Source organism: Alnus glutinosa, chromosome 4 (genome assembly GCF_958979055.1).
Source record: "Alnus glutinosa chromosome 4, dhAlnGlut1.1, whole genome shotgun sequence".
NCBI classification, from domain to species: domain Eukaryota; kingdom Viridiplantae; phylum Streptophyta; class Magnoliopsida; order Fagales; family Betulaceae; genus Alnus; species Alnus glutinosa.
The window spans coordinates 24,935,139-24,945,255 of record NC_084889.1 but is presented as its reverse complement, the minus strand read 5'-3'; the positions used below and the strand labels follow the sequence as shown (position 1 = coordinate 24,945,255).

The 10,117-nt window shown below is 37.7% G+C and overlaps 1 long non-coding RNA gene across 1 annotated transcript; it reads right to left on the bottom strand.

The window, feature by feature from the left end:
- Nucleotides 1-4,146: 4,146 nt before the first annotated feature.
- LOC133865528 (uncharacterized) lies at nucleotides 4,147-5,894 on the bottom strand. Its single transcript, XR_009899764.1, has 3 exons — nucleotides 5,827-5,894; nucleotides 5,307-5,363; nucleotides 4,147-4,311 (listed from the first exon to the last, which is right to left on the bottom strand). It is a non-coding gene; the product is annotated as an uncharacterized LOC133865528 (long non-coding RNA).
- Nucleotides 5,895-10,117: the final 4,223 nt, after the last annotated feature.

Below are 10,117 nucleotides of genomic sequence, written 5' to 3'. Positions count from 1 at the left end.
CCGTGGATCACGATCTGACACAATGGAGATAGGCACTCCATGCAGCCTGACAATCTCCCGCATATATAACTCTGCTAGCTTGTCCATTGAATCTGTAACTTTGATGGGGAGGAAATGGGCACACTTCATCAATCTGTCAACAATGACCCATATAGCATCTTGTTCGCTTGGTGCTTTTGGAAGACCAACGACAAAATCCATAGAAATTTGGTCCCATTTCCACATAGGCACTTCAAGTGGCTTAAGTAACCCTGCAGATCTCTGATGTTCAGCTTTCACAAGTTGGCAGGAATGGCACTGTGCAACATATTCAGCAATATCCATTTTCATGCCACACCACCAAAACTTCTTTTTTAGATCCTGGTACATCTTGTTATTGCCTGGGTGAACAATATATCGTGTCTGATGAGCTTCATCAAAGATGTTTCTTCTCAACTTAGCATTATTAGGGATAACAATCCTCTCATTGCTTGTCTTTAACATTCCCTAACCTGTGAGATAGAACCCCATTGCTTCATCACGGCGTGTCCTATTAATGAGATCCTGCAGCTCAAGATCATATTCTTGCGCGAGTCTGATTCTGTCCAAACTATGCGGTTGTATTACAAGTGCTGCCACAATAGGAGGACCACCTGTGATTACCTTATCAATCTGTACCATGGCGAACTGTTGTGACAGTCGGTCCATAAGCTCCTCAGGATTAGTCTCATCATCACGAGACTTTCTGCTTAATGCGTCTGCAACTACATTGGCTTTAGCAGGATAATAAAACATCTTGCTATCGTAGTCTTTCAACGCTTCAAGCCATCTGCGCTGCCTCATGTTTAAGTCCCTTTGAGTGAAAATATACTTGAGACTCTGGTGATCAGTGTGAATTTCGCACTCTTCACCATAGAGGTAGGGCCTCCATATTTTCAGTGCATAGACAACTGCTGCTAACTCCAAGTCATGAGTAGGGTAGTTCTTCTCATGTTCTTTCAGCTGTCTTGAGGCTAGGCTACCACTCGGCCCTGTTGCATAAGCACGCATCCCAATCCCTCTTGGACGCATCTGTATACACAACATACCCAAAAAACTCCATGGGCAGTGTAAGCACAAGTGCTGTAACTAGTCTACGCTTCAGCTCTTGGAAGCTTGCTTCGCATTTATCACTCCAAACGAATGGAGCATTCTTCTTTGTGAGGGCAGTGAGTGGCCCTGACAATGAAGAGAACCCCTCGATAAATCTCCTGTAGTAACCTGCTAAGCCCAAGAAGCTACAAATCTCCCGCACGCTCATAGGTCATTCCCACTCAACCACAGCTTGCACTTTTGCTAGATCCACTGCAAGTCCATTCTTGCTCACAACATGACCCAAGAATGACACTTCTTCAAGCCATAACTCGCATGCACTTTTTCAATTTAGCAAACATCTTCTTTTCTCTTACCTTCTTTATCACTGTCTTCACGTGTACCTCGTGTTCAACATGATTAGTCGAGTAGACTAATATGTCATCAATGAAAACTACCACAAAAGAATCCAAGTACTCATGGAATACACGATTTATCAAGTCCATAAACACTGACGGTGCATTTGTTAATCTAAATGGCATCACCAAGAACTCGTAATGGCCATACCGTGTTCGGATTGCTGTCTTTGGAATGTCTTCTTCTCGTACCCTGAGTTGATGGTACCCCGAAAGCAGATCTATCTTCGAGAATACCGAAGCTCCCTTGAGTTGATCGAACAAGTCGTCGATCCTTGGTAAGGGATATTTATTTTTAACTGTCACCCTGTTCAACTCATGGTAATCTATGCACATCCGCATAGACCCATCCTTCTTCTTCACAAACAAAACCGGCCCTCCCCATGGAGATATATTAGGCCGAATGAAACCTTGATCAAGCAACTCTTGAAGTTGTTCTTTCAATTCTCTCAACTCAGTCGGAGCCATACGATAGGGTGCCTTGTGGATAGGCTAAGTCCCCGGTATAAGGTCGATAGAGAACTCAACTTCTCGATCAGGAGGCAGTCCTGTGATTTCAGAAAAAACATCCGGATAGTTGCATACCACCGGAATGTCTTCCAATTTCACCTTGACTTCAGGCTTGGCTTGAACATAAGCCAAATAAGCTTGTGCACCGTCTTTGACACTCTTGATTGCTTGGACCACAGAGAGAAGTGGAGGAGTCGCTTGCACTCTAGACCCTTGGAACTTGAACTCTTCCATACCATGAGGTCGGAATGTGACTTCCTTCCTATGGCAATCAATGTTAGCTTTGTATTTCGATAGCCAATCCATGTCAAGAATGACGTTGAAGCCCAACATGCTGAATACTGCTAGCTTTGCTGGCAAGGTTCTCCCTTCAATTACAATAGGACATTTGTCCACACATTTTCTACAAGTAATGGTGTTACCAACAGGAGTGGCCACACATATATTCTATTCTAATGGATTGGTACTCATTCTACACAACTTCACATATGATAAGGAGATAAACGAGTGCGTAGCACCCGAATCAAACAACACGCAAGCAACACTACCAAACAAAGGAATTGTACCTATGACTATATCGGTAGTGTTCTCCTCAGCAAAGACATTGTCTGGTGTGAGTGCAAACACCCTTGCTGGAGCTGTCTGCCTTGGCTGATTGGTGCTTGTCTGCGACCCTTGTCCTCTTCCCATACTTGCTTGCGGACCCTCTCTAGCAAAGTGGCCAGTCTTGCCACACTAGAAGCACACATTCATTCCCAGTTTGCATCCTCCTCTATGCGGCCTCCCGCATTTGCTACACTGTGGATAACTGCCACTACCCTGACTACCAGAGGTGCCCCTACTCCCAATAGACCCAGCACTGCTATTCGTAGCATGTCTTTTGGATGGGGGTGGGGGAGGTGCCCCTGAAGACATTGACCGCTTTCTATTTACAAAATCGGCAACCGCATTTTTAATTCCCTTCTGGGCCATGGTGGCAAGGTGCACCATCTCGGCATACTCGGTGACCTTGAAGCAGATGACCCTATCAAGGATTCGTGGTGACAAGTCGTCATGAAACCTCTCAATCTTGGTCTCTTCATCGGGGATGAGGCGTGGAGCATACCTCGAAAGTTTAAGGAACTCAGCCAAATACTGTTCAACTGACATCGCCCCTTACTTCAGATCTTGAAATTCTCACGCACATCGTTGTCGCTGTGCTCGAGGGAAAAAACGATCATTAAACTCTTTCTTGAAGTGTTCCCATGTGATAGGAACTCCATGACCAACTCTTCTGTGAGTAGAGTCTTTGTGGCCTTCCACCAGTGACGAGCTTTACCCTTAAGTGACAGCCATGCGTAATTGACCCTCTGATCTTCCGTGCAATTGAGTGTATCAGCTAGGTCTTCAAAAGTTGTGATCCATTCATCAGCTTCAAGTGGTCCCTCACTCCCATTAAACACAGGGGGATTGTGTTTAAAGAAAGCGATGGAGGAACAACCAATGGCATCAACATTCTCTACTTGCCTCGGTATGGCGGCTATCAAAGCTGCCACGAATTGCCCCAAATCCGGCATGGGTGGAGGAGGAGGCGGAGGAAAAGGTGGAGGTGGTGGAGGAGGAGGTGGAGGAGGTGGAGGTGCTTCACCACCACTTCCATGCATCGATTCTTCATCTCTATAGCGACATGGAGGCTTACGTTGCCTAGGCGGCATGTTCTTGTCTGCACAATGAAATGCCACATAAACAACATCGCGAAAGGAATATTAAACACATCATAATATCCATAAAATGCAAACAAGAATCCTAAAATTTTCTTTTATCTGAGTTAAAGTTTTTTTTTTTTTGATCCTAAGGCTCTTTTGTTACCTTTAAACTCTAACACAACCCTAGGTTTTCCGCTTATCCGCTTTTCTAACCAACCCTAGAGCTAACTGCTCTGATACCATAAGCTGTGACCACCCGATTTTTTTTTTTTTTTTTTTTTATTTTTATACAAACATAAAACAAGTTGTCACAGTGGCACGACTATTTGTCGCTCAGCCAACACACGGCCCATAACATGTACCTGATAGTCGGAGTTATATCTAACAGCGGAAAACATAATGATACCATCATAATTTCAGCGGAAAAGTACAACTAAAACATAACCTGTTGATTTTACAAAAGAGCCATACACATATAACAAAAGAATGGCTTATAACAAAAGAATACGTGACACCCACCTCACAAGCCATATACAAAATATACCAAAACAGTGGACACCATAGTCCAACCCATTACAACTGTCACGGTGTGCCTCAGTCGTAATATCCCAGATATAACGCTACTGGATCGTCATCTAACTCTGGAGTACCTGCAACCAAAGGGACGTCCTCAATACGGTTGTGGGGGTTTGCCATATCTGTATATGTGAAATTATGAGTCCACCGTCTTAGCATAAATAATTACACTAAGACCTCAGAGGTATACTATTTACTCAGCTTTCGCAAAGAACCAACTTTGCCTTTTTAGTCATGCGTACACTATAACAGCCACCAATTTTATAAGCTTTTGTTTGAAAACCCCCATAGCTGATGTAGCATACCGACTAATATAAAACATTTAAAGCATAGTATGCAGCTGAGACTTATACGTAGAAGTTCCATTATTGGATACAACTACATACATCCTCACCTACTATAATACATTTGATTCAGTGAGACTTAGAAAAACAATAGCATTTAAATCATGCAACCATCCGATAAAAATATATATAAGCTCTTTTCCATTGAGACTCTTATGCATACTAATACGTCTAGCAAAACTACTCATAGTATAAAAACATCACTTATAAAAACAATGCTATACATGCTCATGCAGGTTTTCTCATGGAAATTAATCCATGCCTCATGGGAATTAACCCAAGTTCCTCATGGAAATTAATCCAAGCCTCAAGGGAATTAACCCAAGTATAGTTTCCCGTGGGCTGTAAACCTCACTTCGATGCATATTTAACATTCATATGCTTATGCCTTAAAACAATACATTTCATTTCTTGAATTATGCCTTTAAATCATGCTTACAATATAAATCCATAAACAATTTAACGCATCAATTCTTCTATCAATATTTCCTTAATTTAAATCCCAACAACATCTCACAATCAAATCCTTCAAATCAGTTCAAATCACAATTTTCAATCACACATCATTTCTCATAAACATCATTGATACTTCAACATAATTGAAACTACTTAACACATCCAAAACATATTGTCAACATACAGTTGGTTCGGATTTATAAAACACATATATTTTGCAATTCTATAATATATGAAAATAGTAGTTTCTAAGTGAGTAGAATACTCACCTTGGGTTGCTCATACTCTTGGTTCCAACAATCCTAGGTTTGACCCGCAAAGTGCCGCTATAATTACAACACAATGCACCATTTAGCTATTTAACCAACAACTATAACAATTAGCACTTTGAATCGCTCAAAGGCTACGACACGAATTTCCCACTAATTAACTAAACCTATACATGGAAAAATTCTTAAATTTGCAATTAAAATTTTTCAATTTATACAAATTATTATTTTTATGACCTAATTCCATAAATGCCTATTTTTCATGCAAACCCATAGATGATTTGAAATTATTTAACACTTCAAATGCAATTTATCCATTAATTCACAATCTATGTTTTAAACACTTCAAAACCCTCAAATTAATTTTACCCATCAACTTAGAATTTTCCAAACTTAACCCATAATTATAAAACACTACCTTAATCATAATATTATTAACCCATAGCATTTACTAATGGTTAATCCCCTAAAATACAACTAAAATCAAATAACTAAAAGTTAAGGTTTGAAGAAAACTCACCACAAGATCACCAAACCAAAACCCAAGGTTTGGGTAGCTTCAAGCAAGTTTCAACAATCCCAAATACCTAAAGAACATTGGTGATTAAACTCATTTATAAGATTTTACTCAGAAATCACAAAACCATGAGTTTAGTCTTTTACCACAAATCGAACGGTAGGAATGTAGATCCGAGTGCAAGGATCACATTTCCGATGGCGGATCGAAGATCGGGCCGTTGGATTTTCGTAGATCGTGATTTCTTTCAATGAACAGAAATGAGAACTCTTCCCCTTCTTTTCTTTTTCTTTTTCTCTCGGCTCTAAGAGAAAAAGAGGCAGCATGCCTCTTTTGTTTTCTTTTAATAAGTGAAGGGCCAGTCAGCCCTTCAGTTTATTATATATATTTTATTATGACAAAAGAGGCCATGCCTCAGATTTGGAAAGGCCAAATGGCCTTTCCTTTGTTCTTCTTTTAATAGGCCATACGGCCTTCTTCATTTCATGTGGGGCGCAGGTCGCCCCACAAATATATATATATATATATATATATAATACCTCTTTCTTTCTTTTTTCTATTGTTATTATTTTTATTCCCTATTTTCTTTTGTAATTTCTTTTATTTGGACTTAAAAACATTCTCTTGTATTTTAAAGACACTAAATTAACTTTAATTAATTATTTACCCAAATTTCGTATTTTAATTACTACAAAATTTCTTGGACATTAGAGCAATGAAGATGAGATTTTGTATGGAGATGGGAACGAGACTCTTGTTGTCATAAAAATCTTGCTCCCTCCAAAAGATGACTATAAAGAAGATTGGTTAAGAACGAATATTTTTCATACCATTTGCACGATCGTGGAGCAGGTTTGCAAGATTATTATTGACAGTGGCTTTTGTGAGAATTTGTATCAGAGGAGGTAGTTAAGAAGCTTCAGCTGAAAACTAATTTGTTGGGGATCATGTACATGCAGAGTAATTGCAGCAAACAAGTATACAAATTCATGATACTTACAATCGAATTCGGCCTCTCCTAGGCAGGTAAGGTTATTTACTTTTGGTTGAAAATGTCCTTGCATGTTGAATGAGTAAGAACACATTTTTGATGTTCATGGTGTTCTTGATAAAACATTCGGATTTCCTCTTTGATGACTGATTATGATCGTGAGTATGGATTCACAAACTATTTCAAATCAATAGAATAAGTAGGAGCATAAACTTGAGAAAACCAAATATTATCTCTTGAATATTTCTCACGACTTTCTTATATATTCTTGTGTATTTCACAAAAATATTTTTGAAACTTGAGTCTCGCAGTTTTTCAACTTATGAATCAATGAATTCTATCATTAGTGAATGTGTAATTTACGCTTCACTATAGTCTTCTATTTATAGACTTTGATTTACAATCACGGTTGGTATAGAAGATCAACTGGAGTTGTAGTAGAACTAGGACTAAAGTCATAGAAGAAGTAAGATTGGAATCAAAACAGAACTAGGACTAAAGTCATAGATGAACTTGGACTCCTAGTCCTATCCTTTAGCATGCACGGCCAAAGGGAGAAAAACACTCCCCTTGGCCTTGCATCACACGACCATGGGGAGAAAATATTCTCTCCATGCTTCTAGGCCTAGGGTTTTAACCCTAGCCCACTACTATAAACTCTTAAGCATGGGCCTGAATTTTATGCCTTAGGCCCAATGCCCCCTTAACTATTATAAGTAATAAGCCAATTAGGAAATTTGACCCATGTTTTATTAAATAAAACAATCCAAATAAATTAATGCATAATCGAGGCTCAAATTATATAGTCAATTTTACATCAGCTCAAACAGAGACCTAAAGGGAAAAATACAATTAGCTGCAATAGGTCTATGACAATATCACATGACATTATTAATCACAATTCATTCCACTTTACAAATGTGACTACAATCTAATATGTATTTTCGATTTAATGAATTAATCCTTGTGACATACTTATTTATTACATATTACCCTTTCATGGAATCATTTCTTAGTTTAACCAAAGTCAATACACTGTAATTTTGTTCACTACATCTTTGTCTTGATAACCTGATTTAATTACATGATTATCCTTTTTGTACCCTGAGTTTTAATCTCACTTTGCACAAAATAAATTTTTGGTATATCCCACTGAAACACTCAGCCAGAGCTTTAGGATAATCATTCTTATTAAATCTACATCAAGGAGAATATTCCTTATCACTTTGTTCTTGTCAAAGGATTTGGATTCCTTCTTAAAGAATGTGTTCTCAGAATGCTACATGTGATCACCCAATGCACGAAGATGTTGACCATGATTGATCTCACTCATGTATACATCAAACAGACCTATACTTTACATTTAAGTTTACAATCTTCTCAGGATTTTGAGTAATTGTTATAAGTCGTCGTGCATGTACATCATTCTTTATCACAGTGTTGAAAGTATAATGACTCACGTAGTTCGTTCAGTGCATGGCACTACCTTGCTCTTACACCAACATATCAACCCGACACCCTACCTGCTTCTCCTAATCAAGATAGATCGTTGAGGTTGACATGTTATAGGCTATAGGGTTTCCCAGTTCTATTTATGATTATGAATAATCTTTTTTAAATTATAAGGGCCTATGACTATGATCTTCTGCGTGATAATCTCATTACTAACTCCATACTCAAATACAATGTAACTTAGGGACCTTGCATGTATATAATATGAAAACATTCAAACATATATACACATGTAAAAATCGTTAATGTATATGTCCAATGTTCAATATTATATAATTATAGAAAGAATCATCAATGTAATTGGAGTTTTGGACACCAATCCCAACATGATCACCATCCAAAACCATACAAATTCTCCTGGTTGAAGAAGGGAAGTGAGGAAACAATGGATAGAAGGTGTTTGGTTTGTTTATCAATTTGTTGAAAATATTTCAATGATGCATGGTGCAATGAAGTGTCTATGGATGCATGTCATTTATTATTTGGCAGCCTTAATTGTACCACCCCGCCTTTACTTAATGAAAAACGGAATTGAAAATCTCCAATTTACACTAAGCACTACTATCTCAACCTTAATATCATCAGAGTTTATATATCTCATAGCAGAGTTTATATATCTTAAAGATAACCTTCTCAAAACACATCAAAGCTAAAATTATGACTTCTAAATTATATCGATTTGTACATTGTACTTTACATGATATGAACAACACTAGACTAAAGTGCCACCTACAACACATAAGTAGCTATACGCCAAAAGTAGTTAGAACATGTCTAACTATAAGTACATTCCATAAATAGACATTTTCATTTTATTTACCATAAACTAAGACACAAGAAAACCTTATCCATAATACCTTAGACAGACATATGGATCATCCTCATCCTCTTCTATACTTGCATCAATTTCTATGTAATTGTGGTGTTGCCACATTTACATAGGTGGATTAATAAGTCGACGGTCTCAATAAGTATAAGAATTATTGAGCATTTCCAAATATGAGCAATCTTTTTATAAAATATCTCGAACATGGTGATTATAATAACAGCTATGTAAGGTTTACCAAAAAGAATCATTTTATTTAATTCATAGCTGATAAGATAAACATTGTAGAGCTGTTTAATAATACATAATAAAATCCACTTATCTTTTCTTTGATATTTCTTTAATATGTATATTATAGCTTTATACATATATCAATATACATGTTACTTGCATCTCATAAAACGCATATGTGTATAAATATAAAGAAATGAATCAGATCACAAATCCGATCACTAAAATATATAAATCACATTATTCATTAGATGCAATGCAACCGTCTCTCATTTTCCTCTATGAGACTTTTGTGGCTCCTCCAGCTTTCTAAAGGACTTGAACCTTTCGTTTACTGCTATCAGGAGCACCTTCGGCTCCTCGGTTAAAGTCTATAGGAGACATCTTCGGCTCCTCGTTTAAAAATTATTTCTGGAAAACTTTATGGTTTCTTATTTTATATGGAAGGTACCTTCAGCTTCTACAATTCACATAAGAAAACCCTCTAACTTTTCATTAAGACCTTTTGGCTTCTTATTTAACTTGGAAGGCACCTTCAGCTTCCACAGTTAACATAGGAAAGCCTTCTGCCTTTACATTCAACTTTAGGAAGACCTTTTGGCTTATTATTTAACCTAGAAGGCACCTTCGGCTTCGACAGTTAGCATAGGACAACCTTCTGGCTTCATATTTAACTTAAGAAGACTTTCTGTCTTCCGAGTTTTACTGTCTCTTATTCTCATTGTTCAACTGTA